The 15,210-nt window shown below is 32.6% G+C and overlaps 1 protein-coding gene and 1 long non-coding RNA gene across 3 annotated transcripts in view; both read right to left on the bottom strand.

The window, feature by feature from the left end:
* Nucleotides 1-15,210, bottom strand: part of LOC127702033 (uncharacterized) — a 110,795-nt gene that overhangs the window by 22,903 nt on the left and 72,682 nt on the right. The window lies entirely within an intron of this gene.
* LOC127703674 (uncharacterized) lies at nucleotides 753-2,210 on the bottom strand. Its single transcript, XR_007983012.1, has 3 exons — nucleotides 2,146-2,210; nucleotides 1,635-1,807; nucleotides 753-1,111 (listed from the first exon to the last, which is right to left on the bottom strand). It is a non-coding gene; the product is annotated as an uncharacterized LOC127703674 (long non-coding RNA).

Genomic DNA, 15,210 nt, shown 5'->3' with positions numbered 1-15,210 from the left:
TAATTCAAGATCCAGACCATATGGCACGTCTAAATAAAACTGAAAGGGTGTAACTTTTTATTCCATTATACATTTATCATAGATATGTTGCAAGAAATTCCTTGAAGGCGTATATGTTATCAATTTTTACCAGCCTTATCATCTCCGATTTAATTAGGTTAAACAATACTGCATCTTCCCCTTGAAAAAAAAGGAAAAAGGAAAAATAAAGTTTCATGATTCCCCTTTTGAAATAATAGGAAATATCCTCATATGAACATTTGTACTTAGTTTCAAGTTGATGCGACTCCATCTTCATCATGAACAACCTTGACAAAAAATCTAACTTAGAATGTACTGTTTTTACACAATCATTTTTCTTTGAACCGTAAAATTTAGGGTCAAAAACTTAATTCAGCAAACAATTTAGAAAGATCATAACATGAGGAACATGTGTACTAAGTTCTACATCATCATTAACTGCCTTGACCAAAACTTAAATTGATACGAGACAGACGGACGGACGGACATGCAGACCAGAAAACATGATGCCCCTTAATTTACTATCAAAGATGGGGCATAATAAAAGGTATAAGTAAGACATTCACACACGAACTATCAACCAAGGTATTCCTGTCTTGGAACCGGTAAACGTCAAATGTGGTGGGGGTAAAACTAAATTGTGGCATCTTATTTCAAGGAGACCATGAGTCAACAACCCACCAAAACAAAATTAAACCAAGCATTTTACTATCTCATTATCAAATCGCACAATATGACACAATGATGATGAAAAATTACAGCAAATTTAGAGTAATCAATATTTTGTATAATATCAGAAAAAATTATTTTTCCTATTCACAAAAATATCAGCTAATTCAGTTCTTGTCTGCGAGCATTCTAAACATTTCAAAAATCATCATCTTTTCCTGTCTTTCAATATCCATTCTCTGTCTCCTCTCGTTTTTCTCCAACTCAAATTTCTCCCTCTCAAACTGTAGTTGTTGTTTCTTCATTTCCATCTCCTCTTTCCTTATTTCCATCTCTACTTCCTTCTTTTCTTGCAGATAAGAAAGAATGTTGTTGGATGATTTTGATTTCTTTGGTCTAATAGCTTCTTCTGCATCACAATCTGTATATAGAAGGTCACATGAAAATATGTTCTTTCCAATTAAAGGTTAAAACAATAAAATAATGAATTATTGTGCTTATGATTTACCTTTGTAATTCAAAAACGTCTGCAATAAAATGCATGTTTCAAATCAACGAAAAACCATAAAATTGTTCTTACCATCTCTGTTTTTAGGGGCATATGAAGATAGTAATAAAAAGATAGTTTACAGCAGAACCAAACATAAACATTTTTTGTACATAAATTAGGCCGTTAGTTTTCTCGTTTGAATTTTATAGCTGACTGTGCGGTATGGGCTTTGCTCATTGTTGAAGGCCGTATGGTGACCTATAGTTGTTAATTTCTGTGTCATTTGGTCTCTTGTGGAGAGTTGTCTCATTGGCAATCATACCACATCTTCTTTTTTTATGATAACCACAACCATTTTATTTTTCAAACTGATTGAGGCGAGTCATTTTATACAAATTGTATTGTAAATATAGAATACCAAAAATAAACTAAAATTATCATGATTTTAACTTACCTTTTGTGGGTGTCAGGGTTTCTTATGCCCTTTTTCTAATGTCAAGGGAAGCCTTTTCTAGGGAAGCTGTTTTTTCTTTATCTGCATCCTTTTTCCTCTCTTCTTCCTCCATCAAACCTATCACCTCCTCCAGTAAACTTTCTCTTTCGCTATATTCCTCATTTATACCTGATCTAAAACATATAATGTAAAATTATAAATCAAGCATAATTAATTCACTCCATTGGAAGGCTTTATATTTGAAACTAAATCAAACACAAAACAAAAAGAACTTGCATTTGATTTGAAAGCTAATAATTTTAATAACTCTTTTTAAACACTTTTACATTTTTAATAAATCTTTTTAAACACTTTTACACTTTTAATAAATCTTTTTCATTCCTGTTCTTAAGTTAAAGGCAATTGATTTTAGGGGGCTGCTCATTTTCTGGAAAATATTTATTTTTATTTTTATGAAAAAATGTACCAATGTACAAAATGTAAATAAGACACCCCATGGAAAATCACTTACTTTTTCAAGTTTTCCCTATTATCTTTTTTGAATTGGGTAATTAACAAGTTGGTCCTCTCTCTAGCCCGTCTAGCTCCATCTATTAGGAAGGTTGTTGTCGAGAGTTTTTCGCCTATCTCTATCCACTTCCCTTTATTTCGGAATGGATTGTCTAATGTGACCTCCCTTAGCAGTTTAATATCATCAGCCACAGAAAATCTTGCTTGCTTTTTTCTTGCAGGAGTACAAGATGCCATCTTTAAGTGTCCTGTAAGATATGAAATATTTTCTACAAATCAAAATAAATGTATGAAACTTGTAATTTGTTAACAAAATTATGGTAAAGATATGGATAGGGAGGAAGACTCTATTACAGAGTCAATTTAGAAGGAAATTCTTGTATTTATTATTCACTTTGTTTTCCTCCGTTGGTAGCAACAGAGACATATAATACAATTGTATTATATGTCTCTGGTAGCAAGGTATTGCGGCAACGTCAATCAAAGGGATATATTCTTCATAAAATTCATTTTAGGTACATTTCAGTGACAAGTGCCCGCTTGGCGGCCCATATATTTCTTTTCATTTGTAAACAACAAAATAATCTTCTGAATTCAATGTAATTAGAGCTGCATACTCCCGAGAGAAAAAAGAAATTATTTTACTGCTGTTTTCATTGAAAGAATGTTCAGAAAATCCAATAAAACTCAGAAGTTTTTACTTACGTGTAAATCCCGCCTTACAAGTTCCCAATGGCGTGTACTTGTAAAACGTCGCATACATTGATGACGTATAACGCACTGCATCAGGGAATTTCCCTACTACCCGTACCCGTACACGTACACGTCTGCTTTGCTAAACCTCTCTAATATTTTAATTTTTACGAATCATTTTAAAGACTTTACTCCAATTTTAAAATGACATTAGTAGTCTCCCTTGTATTTGTTAACGTCATACTATTGTTAACGTCAATCAATTGTTTTATAACATTTATGTATACAAGTCACATTACCTGAAGATCTGTGAAAGTAGTGAAAGCGCTAGTAAAAGTGATGAATTGAAACCGTCATTATCTTATATTATTTTTCTTATGTGTTACCAGCATACGGATTCTATTTGACTTTTCTTTATCTATTTACGTGTGTATTGGAAGGATAATACTCGGGATTCAAACAATTGAGAATCATCATTAGTATGGAGACTACAGCATTTCAAGAATTATCAAGTAAGTTGATATTAATTCATGAAGATTTAAGAGAACTGATAAATATTACAAAGGCACAAAAGATTGATGAATCTAAAATTATTGAAACTCTTAAACGAGAACTGAAAATAACGTTCAACATTGTGGATGAGCAGCAAGCCTTCAACTCAGAAGAACTTATAATAAATTCTTCACAAGATGTTTACAATGTATGAAAATCCATTATTTCATTATGGAAACGAAAATTAAATGAGAGAAAACAAAATTTCTGGAACTTTCTTAAAAATCAAAATACTGTAATTATTTACGAAACATATGGTTGGGAAAAGAAATGCCGGTAATTCCGAGGAAGTTCAGACCAAAAACCATTCCCGGAGAACACACAGATGACGTTGGTATTCGTCGCGAAAATGCTATTCGTAATTTTGAAGTTGAAATTAAATTGTTGAAAAATAAAGCTAACAGATATGAAGATAACTACAAAAAAATAGATGAAGAAATGTACGAAACTTTTGTTGCTAAGTTTAACGCCGAGATCACAGAAGGTATTAACAATTTATGGAGATCTGAGTGTGAAAAAGAAGAAATTAAATCTGTACAAATCTGGAAGCGGAAACAGCTTTGGCTTGAAGAATACGAAGAAAATTTCGGTGATTTATTCGTTACTGAAGAAAACCCACAGTTTGATAACCAATACATAAAGAAGAGCATTCCACAGAAAAAAAGGAAAGTACAAAGAAATTATCCCGGAACTACACATAATACTGGCAATAACATTACAAACCAAGTATCACATAATCTCCGCAGAAATTTACAACCCCGAAATACACCAAAATTTAAACATCAAAAGCATATCTCTTAACAAACAACAAACGTGAATCAGAATAACTATAATTTGAGATTATGAAGAAATCCCGCACCAGATAGAAGACAACAAAATTTCATTAATGATAATGGTACTACATACATAGGGAAAAACGTACAGAACCATTTTTTAGGACAACGCATGATGAATGACAAGGGCGGATGGACAACAGACCGCAGTATACGGAACACAATTCTATCATCAGAAACAACGAATACCCAGGAGACGTTCCGGAAGGAAATAGCCTAACAAACACGGAAAAAATGCACCCTAGAATTATAAACTTGTCGCATAAAAAATTACAATTAAGGGACATAAATCTTTTAAAAAGAGGATTAAAATTTACACCAACTCCAAATGAGGACAAAACACAACTTGGAGCCGACATTGATGAATTTGGCAGAAGATTGAGGATAAATTATATTTTTTGTGAGGATAATGAAGAAAACGAAGAAGAAGAAAATAAACCACTAGTAAGAAATAAATCAGACTGGATTCCAAAACCCACAAAAGATAAAGATTTAGAAGAAACAATTAAAACATTAAAAACGAATTCATTTCAAAGCAATAAAAATGTCAAGGACAATTTAACCCACGAGGAGAAAACAGCTTTTCAAAATTTAAAATCAGATAAATCAATAATAATTAAAGACGCGGATAAAGGGAATGCGGTTGTAATCATGGACCGTGAGTATTACCGAGATAAAATTTTAAATATGTTACAAGATGAAATGTTTTATGAGGTGACAGATAAAAAAATGGACAAACAAACAAGTACATTGATTGAAAAGTTACTAGATAAACATAAGACTGAATTGTATAAAGAAGAGATGGATTACATTTCAAACTCTAAATTTTCAGAAAGCTATTTCTATGGTTTACCTAAAATTCACAAAAGTGAGGAAATTTCAAATGCGGTATCAGAACAAAACAGTGAATACATAGAACTTTTAAGACCAAATGATTTAAAATTTCGACCTATTGTGGGCGGACCCAACAGCGTCACACAGAATTTAAGCCATTTTATAGACATTGTGATTAAACCTTTATGTCGTGAAGTTCCTAGTTTTATACGAGACGATTTGGAATTTTTAAATCATCTACCAACAACTGTAAATCCTAATTCAGAACTCATTACTTTTGATATTGTCAGTCTTTACACAAATATCCCACATGACTTAGGAATTACAGCCGTAAAATATTGGTTAGAAAATACGGAAAACGTCATTGAAAACAGATTAACATTAGAATTTATCCTTGCATCTTTGAAACTTATATTAGAAAGAAATAGTTTTTACTTTGACGGCACATACTATCATCAGAAAAAAGGAACAGCTATGGGTACTAAAATGGCGCCTTCATACGCCACTTTAGTACTTGGATATTTGGAACAATTATTATACGAAAAAATGGACCATAAATACGGAAATGACTTTGCCATTTACCTACGTCAAAACTGGAAACGATTTCTTGACGATTGTTTTATAATTTGGAATTCGGATATATCTGTCTCAGATTTTCATTCTGATTTAAATTCTTTAAACCCACATATTCGTTTCACAATTAACAGAAATGTTAACAAAATGCCGTTTTTGGATATTTTAGTACTTATAACGGAAGACAATGAAATTGTCACAGATATCTTTTCTAAAGACACCGATACACATATGTATTCAAATTTTTACTCAAATCATCCAAAACATGTAAAATTAAATATACCTTTTAATCTAGCGTCAAGAATAATTACCATTACAAGTACAGAACTATTACGCAATAAAAGATTGGAAGAATTAAAAGTGTATTTAATAAAGCAGCAATATCCGGAACAAGTGATAGATTACGGAATTCAAAAGGCACTGATAAAAGGACCAATCATTACAGAATCACGGCGATCCGAAACAACCGAAGAATCATCAAACAGTTTAGACAAAATTATCCCGTTTGTCACAACATATAACCCACGAGATTATGATATTTTTAGTTTCATGCGACAAATTGAAAATAATTTACACAAAAGTGAAAAAATGGACAAAGTATTACAAAAAAAGAAGATTATCAACAGTAAAAGACAGTCAAAAAGTCTAAAACGATATTTAACATCTTCAAAATTCGACTATAATGAAACTTTGCCTATTGTTAGAAAATGTACCGATAAACGATGTATGACATGTCCAGATTTAATAGAAGAAAGTTCAATTTATTTCAAAAATGGAAAGCATTTCACAGTTAAACAAAATATGTCTTGTAAAAGTTCAAACGTCATTTATTCTCTCATATGTGCAAATTGTGAAGAATTCTATATTGGAGAGACAAAAACAGAACTGCGGACTAGAATGACTGTACATAGACAGCAAACAAACCATGAAGATTTAACAATCATCAGGGCTAACGACCATTTCCATCGTTGTTCTAATGGACGATTTAAAATATTTCCGTTGTATATGGTCAATCGTCAAAATGATTTTCTCCGGAAGAAGAAAGAAGAATTCTTCATAAACATTCTCAACCCGGGATTAAATGATAAATAATATTTTAATTTTTACGAAACATTTTAAAGACTTTACTCCAATTTTAAAATGACATTAGTAGTCTCCCTTGTATTTGTTAACGTCATACTATTGTTAACGTCAATCAATTGTTTTATAACATTTATGTATACAAGTCACATTACCTGAAGATCTGTGAAAGTAGTGAAAGCGCTAGTAAAAGGGATGAATTGAAACCGTCATTATCTTATATTATTTTTCTTATGTGTTACCAGCATACGGATTCTATTTGACTTTTCTTTATCTATTTACGTATGTATTGGAAGGATAATACTCGGGATTCAAACAATTGAGAATCATCATTAGTATGGAGACTACAGCATTTCAAGAATTATCAAGTAAGTTGATATTAATTCATGAAGATTTAAGAGAACTGATAAATATTACAAAGGCACAAAAGATTGATGAATCTAAAATTATTGAAACTCTTAAACGAGAACTGAAAATAACGTTCAACATTGTGGATGAGCAGCAAGCCTTCAACTCAGAAGAACTTATAATAAATTCTTCACAAGATGTTTACAATGTATGAAAATCCATTATTTCATTATGGAAACGAAAATTAAATGAGAGAAAACAAAATTTCTGGAACTTTCTTAAAAATCAAAATACTGTAATTATTTACGAAACATGGTTGGGAAAAGAAATGCCGGTAATTCCGAGGAAGTTCAGACCAAAAACCATTCCCGGAGAACACAGATGACGTTGGTATTCGTCGCGAAAATGCTATTCGTAATTTAGCATTACGAATGTGGGTTATTCAGTGTGCACCACATTTTTGATATTATTTCTTCATAGACAGAAAAAATATTACAGTCATTCCTTGAATATATATATATATATATATATATATATATAAACAAGTCTAAATTGAAAACAACGTTCAAACCTATGATTGCGTTGGATAAAAACCGCAACTTTTATACGTGTGCATGCAAAACAAATTTCTTTGTAGAGGGGTCTAAATACAGCACAAACAACATTTTCCAAAAGACCAAAAAAGTGAAAAAGTATATTTTAACAAAACGCATTTGACTAGCAGGTCGAACAACGGATGTTCTTAAACCCTGCTGACTGCCATGGCGATTGCCAAATAAACGGATCACAGATGTAACACAATGGATCTTAATTATATTAATTTAATACCAAACAGAAAACAATAAACTTGCGGAAAAGATGGTATACCGCAAACATGAGGTGCAAAAATTTGTACACCATATCCGGATTTCGACAATTAATGTCTCTTCAGTGATGTTAGGAATCGAAACGGTATTTGGAAGGCCATATAATTTACCTCAATTTGGGATTAACTCTTGAATTTTGAAGAGTCGAAATAGGATGAACGGATCATATAAACCCGAAGGCAAATATAATACAAGCCCAAATATATAAACAAGTCTAAATTGAAAACAACGTTCAAACCTATGATTGCGTTGGATAAAAACCGCATTTTTTATACGTGTGCATGCAAAACAAATTTCTTGGTAGAGAGGTCTAAAAACAGCACAAACAACATTTTCCAAAAGACCAAATAAGTGAAAAAGTATATTTTAACAAAACGCATTTGACTAGCAGGTCGAACAACTGATGTTCTTAAACCCTGCTGACTGCCATTGGCGATTACCAAATAAACGGATCACAAGATGTAACAAAACAGATCTTATTATTAAATTATTACCAAACAGAAAACAATAAACTTGAGGAAAAGATGGTATACCGCAAACATGAGGTGCAAAAATTTGTACACCATATCCGGATTTCGACAATTAATGTCTCTTCAGTGATGTTAGGAATCGAAACGGTATTTGGAAGGCCATATAATTTACCTCAATTTAGGATAGACTCTTGAATTTTGAAAGAGTCAAAATAGGATGAACGGATCATATAAACCCGAAGGCAAATATAATACAAGCCCAAACGAAAACATATAAACAAGTCTAAATTGAAAACAACGTTCTATCCTATGATTGCGTTGGATAAAAACCGCATTTTTTATACGTGTGCATGCAAAACAAATTTCTTGGTAGAGAGGTCTAAAAACAGCACAAACAACATTTTCCAAAAGACCAAATGAGTGAAAAAGTATATTTTAACAAAACGCATTTGACTAGCAGGTCGAACAACGGATGTTCTTAAACCCTGCTGACTGCCATTGGCGATTGCCAAATAAACGGATCACAAGATGTAACAAAACAGATCTTATTATTAAATTATTACCAAACAGAAAACAATAAACTTGAGGAAAAGATGGTATACCGCAAACATGAGGTGCAAAAATTTGTACACCATATCCGGATTTCGACAATTAATGTCTCTTCAGTGATGTTAGGAATCGAAACGGTATTTGGAAGGCCATATAATTTACCTCAATTTAGGATATATATATAGTACTAGTAATCGTATACGGTGATGGACAATTAGCAAAACGGGGGATTCAAGTTTAAAACTGCATAGGATGAATACAAATTCCTTCATTAGCAAAAGGATATTAAGAAATAATCTTTCCTCAAGGGGTTAATAAGTACCTATAATCGAGTGTAACTATTAAGATCGACAAGTGTCAAAGCCCATACCGCATAGTCAGCTATAAAAGGCCCCGAAATGACAAATGTAAAATTGTTCAAACGAGAAAACTAACAGCCTGATTTATGTACAAAATAATGAACGAAAAAACAAATATTGATGTCCATTTGTAACACTTTTAATTCGATAGTTTCTCTCAGCTTGTGTGTGACGTTATATATTACATATACTATTTATTTTGCATTTTATATATTTGGATTTATAAATACACTGCCGCGTCCTGTCTGTGTTTTTCTTACTCGTTTTTCTGCTTTATATCGATCTGATGAGTAAAGCCCTTTCCTCTGATTTTTAAAGTTCGTTCACATGTGCTGTTACACAACTATCCCAGGTTAAAGGGGGGAGGGGGCGGCAAACATGTTTACCCCCGCAACATTCTTTATGTTCCTGTACCTACTCAAAGAGCCTTTAATTCAGTGTTTGCCGTTTGTTGCTGTATATTATATTTGTCTTTTATATATATATTCATTGTTTTGTTCATAAATCAGGCCGTTAGTTTTTTCGTTTGAATTGTTTTACATTTGACATTTCTGGACCATTTATAGATGACTCTGCGGTATAAGTCTCTGGTGGAGAGTTGTCTCATTGACAATCATACCACATCTTCTTCTTTTTATATCTTTAAAGGGGCATCAGCTACGAGACATAGAAAAAAAAAAAAATATGATTTTATTTTTTTTTGTTCAATCATTTATGAAAGTGAAATAGTGATAAGATAGTTCGTTTTTAGCAGCCAGTTTGGTTCAGTTTTGTCAAAATAAGCAAAGAAACATCGCTAATAAATTATTCACTTGCAAGTGAATCATTCGATCAAAATCAAATCCGTATTCATTTGAACTTCAATTGAACCCCTTAGCTAGAGATGGGTAACGCATAAACTAGGCGTGTTCAGCTATTAAAGAGAAAAGAATGTCAACATTGGAAGTGAAACAAGGGTAAACCATTTGGTTGACTTATCCGATCTACAAAAACTCATTGTCATACAGGTAAAAACGATTATTAACATATTTTTAAACCTATAATATGAAATCAAACAGACCTAGAAAAATCCAAGTGCACGAGTTCGCTATCTATTTATATCTTTGTTTATGTTTATATCGAGTTTATGACCGTCGGCAGTCTTCGGAGGTCACCTCGATAGTTAATTAGATGACGTTTAGACTAAAATACACACGAAATGCTGATATATATTATCGCGTCCGTGCATCTTAAATTGTTTATTGTTTATTTTTTACTTTTTATTATTTGGATATACGTTTTAGTATTTTATAATTCAAATATGAGAATTTGAGTCAAATCGGTGAACATGAATTTGACAGCTAATGCATGCCCCTTTAAATTCATTAAAAACATCTTATTAACAATTTATTTTTAAATATAATCTTTTTAAGGTGAAGTATTCCCAGTTAAGATATAATAGACTAGCAAAAATGAGAGTGAAAACTTTCAGAATGCAATTGAGAATGAGAACAGGCTCGTTGAATGGTAAGCATATTTTGCCATGCTTTTAACACCGGTACCAGTCGTGCCATTTCAAATGCACACAAAGTACCAAGTATCCGGACAAACTTGACATGTGGTGCAGGATCTGCATATCCTTCCGGAGCACCTGAGATCACCCCTGGTTTTGGTGGGGCTCGTTTTGCTTAGATTTTAGTTTTCTATATTGTGTTTTGTATTTTGTTGTTTGTCTTTTGTCTTTTTTTTTTTTCGTTTTTTGCCATAGCGTTGACGGTTTGTTTTCGACTTAGGAGTTTGAATTTCCCTTTGGTATCTTTTGCCTCTCTTAGACAAAACAATTTTATTGAGAATTGAACTTAATAATGAGATTAGACAACCCTATACAACGACTTAATAATTAATCAAATGAGTAAATTCTTCAAACTAGTCCAACCGGAATGAAGAAGGTCAATGGAGAACATGACTGTCACTGAAAAAGAAGGTATGTTGGAATTGGAACGACATCTTGCCTTGCAGCAAAAACCCTAATGCTATGTACCCTTCAAAGAGTAAATTGTAACAAATGTTTTTGTACATGTGCTTCGAAGGGGTCAGCAGTTCTTTGTACATATCTTCTTTTCGTCGTCTTACGTTTTTTGCACCGGGTTAAAACGTTTTAACAGGCGTCAACCTTCACCCTAACCTTAGACAGTAGTGTAACATTACAACATATAAAGACACACTATAAAATATCAATCTAAATGGCTTAACTCAATCAAAAAGACATATTAACAAAAATAAGTAAACATACACTGAACGAATAAATTTGATCGATGACACAATGTCAAAAAGACAACTATAACCTTTGACAAAATGGCGTTAAATGAAAGAAAGTACACAGGTTAATTCAATTATAATAATTTTCTTGTTAGGAGTACGGAGATATTTTTTACAAAATAGATAAATTTGTTGTTCATAGTACGAGAACAGCAGTGCAAATTTATCGTCATACTAAATACTTATCAATCAGTTTGTTTTCTGTTTATGCATCAGTTTGAATGTCATCTCTCGCCTCTCCTTTACTTTAAAAAGAATATTGGCCCAGGAATCCAAACCGTATAAAACAAAACGTTATGTTAAAAAAATCTTAAAGTAGGAATTTCGGTTCCTTTAGCACCTTATTATCATCGGCAGCTGTAAAAGGTAGAATGATAAAAATACAGCAAACAATTTCATCATAATTCGAAAAAAAACCTGCACTAAAATCGAATTAAAATAGTAAAATTAATAAAACTTTGTCGACCTACATATACAGTTTATATGGGCCGGCAACTAATTTGATTGAAAGTATAAAATAACAATATATCAAGGGGTATCGATGTCTTTAACATAGTTAGAAAAAAACAACTGTTTGCTATTGAGATGCAAACCAAAATCTTTGCATTTCAATTCAGGTAATTACATACACTTTCTGAGCGTCATACAGCTGAGCTGTTCTTCATCTTCCGGTACCCTATATTATGGAGTATTTTAGTATCCAATACATAGTAAGTTCGTCAAAAAGTCAAAGTGTTCTTGCTGTTATCTACAGTAATAGTAATAGTATAGGGATTTTTTCCCCGATTTTGATATACTTAATTAGTTTTTCCTCTTTCATTTTTGTTTTTGTTTTATTAATAATTAAAAATCATTATATGTTAAAGATAGTTTATAATTGAAACAAGGAATTTCATTAGACCAGGAAACACAATACAAAAAAAAAGAATTAAGTTACTATAAAATTATTTATCATCAGTCTGATAAAAACACATTTCAAGTTAGAATAAACATATGTTATAATGATATTGCTTTCTTGAAACTCGTTTATAAAGATATTGTCAATCAAAAAACAATCATTATTGATTTCATTACAAAGTTTGTTAACCACAATTCATTTTGATGCCGAATTCAGTGGGATAACCTTCATCGGGTACTTTTGAGATTGCAAAGTACATTTGATTTTCCCAAAGGCAACAATAGTAGAACTTTTTGAGACACAGACTGTAGAAAATTGATTAATATAACAACACCTTAGTAGAATTAAAGAAAAAAATATTAGGGTGTATTATTCAGTAAAAAAATAAAGGTTTCCGTGGCTTTTCTTGATGCATTTTTACTTATCACCATTGCCTATCAATTCTACGCTTAAAATACGTGTCTCGGCACAGCGTAGAAAATACTTCTTAGTTCCGTTTGGGATACGGAGAATATATTCTTATGCCTTTGGTATAATGTAGAATGCACGGAGTGTGGTAATAAATAAATATCAGTTTCACACAACGACCAAATTGAATCATGTATAGCCATACTTTTAATTCTGAATACCATGCTATTGTGATGTTACACTATTGTTTCAGAAAAAGGGTGAAGGTTTGGTACCATTAAAACGTTTAAACCCGCTGCATTTGTTTGCACCTGTCCTAAGTCAGGAATCTGATGTTCAGTAGTTGTCGTTTGTTAATGTGGTTCATAAATGTTTCTCGTTTCTCGTTTTTTATATAGATTAGACCGTTGGTTTTCCCGTTTACACTAGTAATTTTTGGGGCCCTTTCTAGCTTACTGTTCGGTGTGAGCCAAGGCTCCGTGTTGAAGACCGTACTGTGACCTATAATGGTTTACTTTTATAAATTTTGGCTTGGATGGAGAGTTGTCTCATTGGCACTCATACCACATCTTCTTATATCTATCTTCATAAAATGGCTGCGCCCATGGTACTCAGTGGGTTATTGTAACATTGATAACAACTTTGGAAAACCAAGGCCATAAAACGTTTGACAAAACCAAAACGAAAAGGTTCATAATAAAACCGCTTAGGTTAACTTTGCCGTAGAGAGTTGCAAATAAATATATGATACAGGTGTCAGGACACACGATGCTTGTTTCTGGAATGAATTCGAAACGACAAAAGTAAAATATTTGGGAATATTTAAACCAACAAATGCCTAACAGAACTGCCGAGACTGTTAAAGGTCAACTTTGTCAAAGGGAGTTGGAACTTGCGTTTTTATAATACTTCATTAAGCATTTACGTCTTGCCAAAGCCGAAACACTTTATACTGAGCTGATCATGATAAACTAGAAGCTGATCGTCCAGCAGTAGTATAACGTCTTTACACTAAATCATGATTTTTTTATAAGTTATTATTGCATTCGAACTAGCCTTCAGTAACTGCGATGCTCTTAAGTCGGTACTTTTGTCTTTATGTTAGTTGTTTTTTGTGCTTCGTGTCGATCTAATGAGTCAAGCCTTTTCCAACTGATTTTTACAGTTTGTTACTATTTTGTTCTGTTAAACCATTGTACCTGGTTAGGGGTCGAGGGTTGAGCCCTTGCAAACATGTTTAGCCCCGCCACATTATATGTGCCTGTCCCAAGTCAGGAGTCTGTATATCTCAGTGGTTGTCATTGGTTGCTATCTGTTTAATCTGTTTTTCGTTTATTGTTTTATCAAAAATTAGACCATTGTTTTTTGGTTTTTTTTTTCGTTTGAATTTTTCGCATTTTGTCATGTCTGGGCCTTTTATAGCTGACTAAAAGATATGGGATTTGCTCATTGTTGAAAGTCGTACGGTGACCCACAATTGCTTAAATCCACGTTTTGTGGGACCCTTGTGGATAGTTGTCTCATTGGCAATCATACCACATCTCCTTATTTTATAACTCATCTATTCAACGATAGCGGAAGGCCTTTACTATAATTTCCTTTAACTTTAATTACATGTTCAGCTAATAATAAACGTTCAATAACCAACTATCAAATGATCAATGTTTCAAAGTAATATAAACTGCTTGATACGGGAATAAGGTATTGACAATTCAATTTGAAACCCAATATACATTCCCCAAACGCTTACCAAAGATGAAATGATGAAGAAATTATAGGTCTGTGTAAGGTTACAAATGGAGCTTTTTCTTCACTTACTGGATACCTAAATAACAAACGTGTCCTTACAAACAACGATATATCGAGGGGCTCAGATGCTCCACAAAACGGTTTTTCAAATTGATAGGTTGTACTTAATCAGTAATCAAAACCGGGCAAAAGAGTTACTGGGAATTTACCTACTCTACCAGCGGTGTAAATCAGATGTTGAAACCAAAAAAATCCAATGATTTATTAGTGAAAAGTCCCTCTTCTCATGAAATATCATACTATGCCGTCTGGTTAATCCGCCCGTCTATGGCGTTTTACTTACGATTCGTGTTGCGGTTGTTAAAATAGTTTGAGAAATAATTATAGATCTAAAGGAAATGGTTTGAAGGGCGGATTTACCAGACGTTTGATTGTATCTTATTGAAAATGTCAGGAGCTATTGATTTCTAGTCCTTTATGGCATTCGGGATGAAGCTGAATTTGAGTAACTATTTTCTGGTTGGAGGTCTGAGAAAATGATATTTATGCAATAATT

The sequence above is a fragment of the Mytilus californianus genome, unplaced genomic scaffold, assembly GCF_021869535.1.
Source record: "Mytilus californianus isolate M0D057914Y unplaced genomic scaffold, xbMytCali1.0.p SCAF_1, whole genome shotgun sequence".
NCBI classification, from domain to species: Eukaryota; Metazoa; Mollusca; class Bivalvia; order Mytilida; family Mytilidae; genus Mytilus; species Mytilus californianus.
This window is presented reverse-complemented; position numbering and strand designations above follow the sequence as displayed.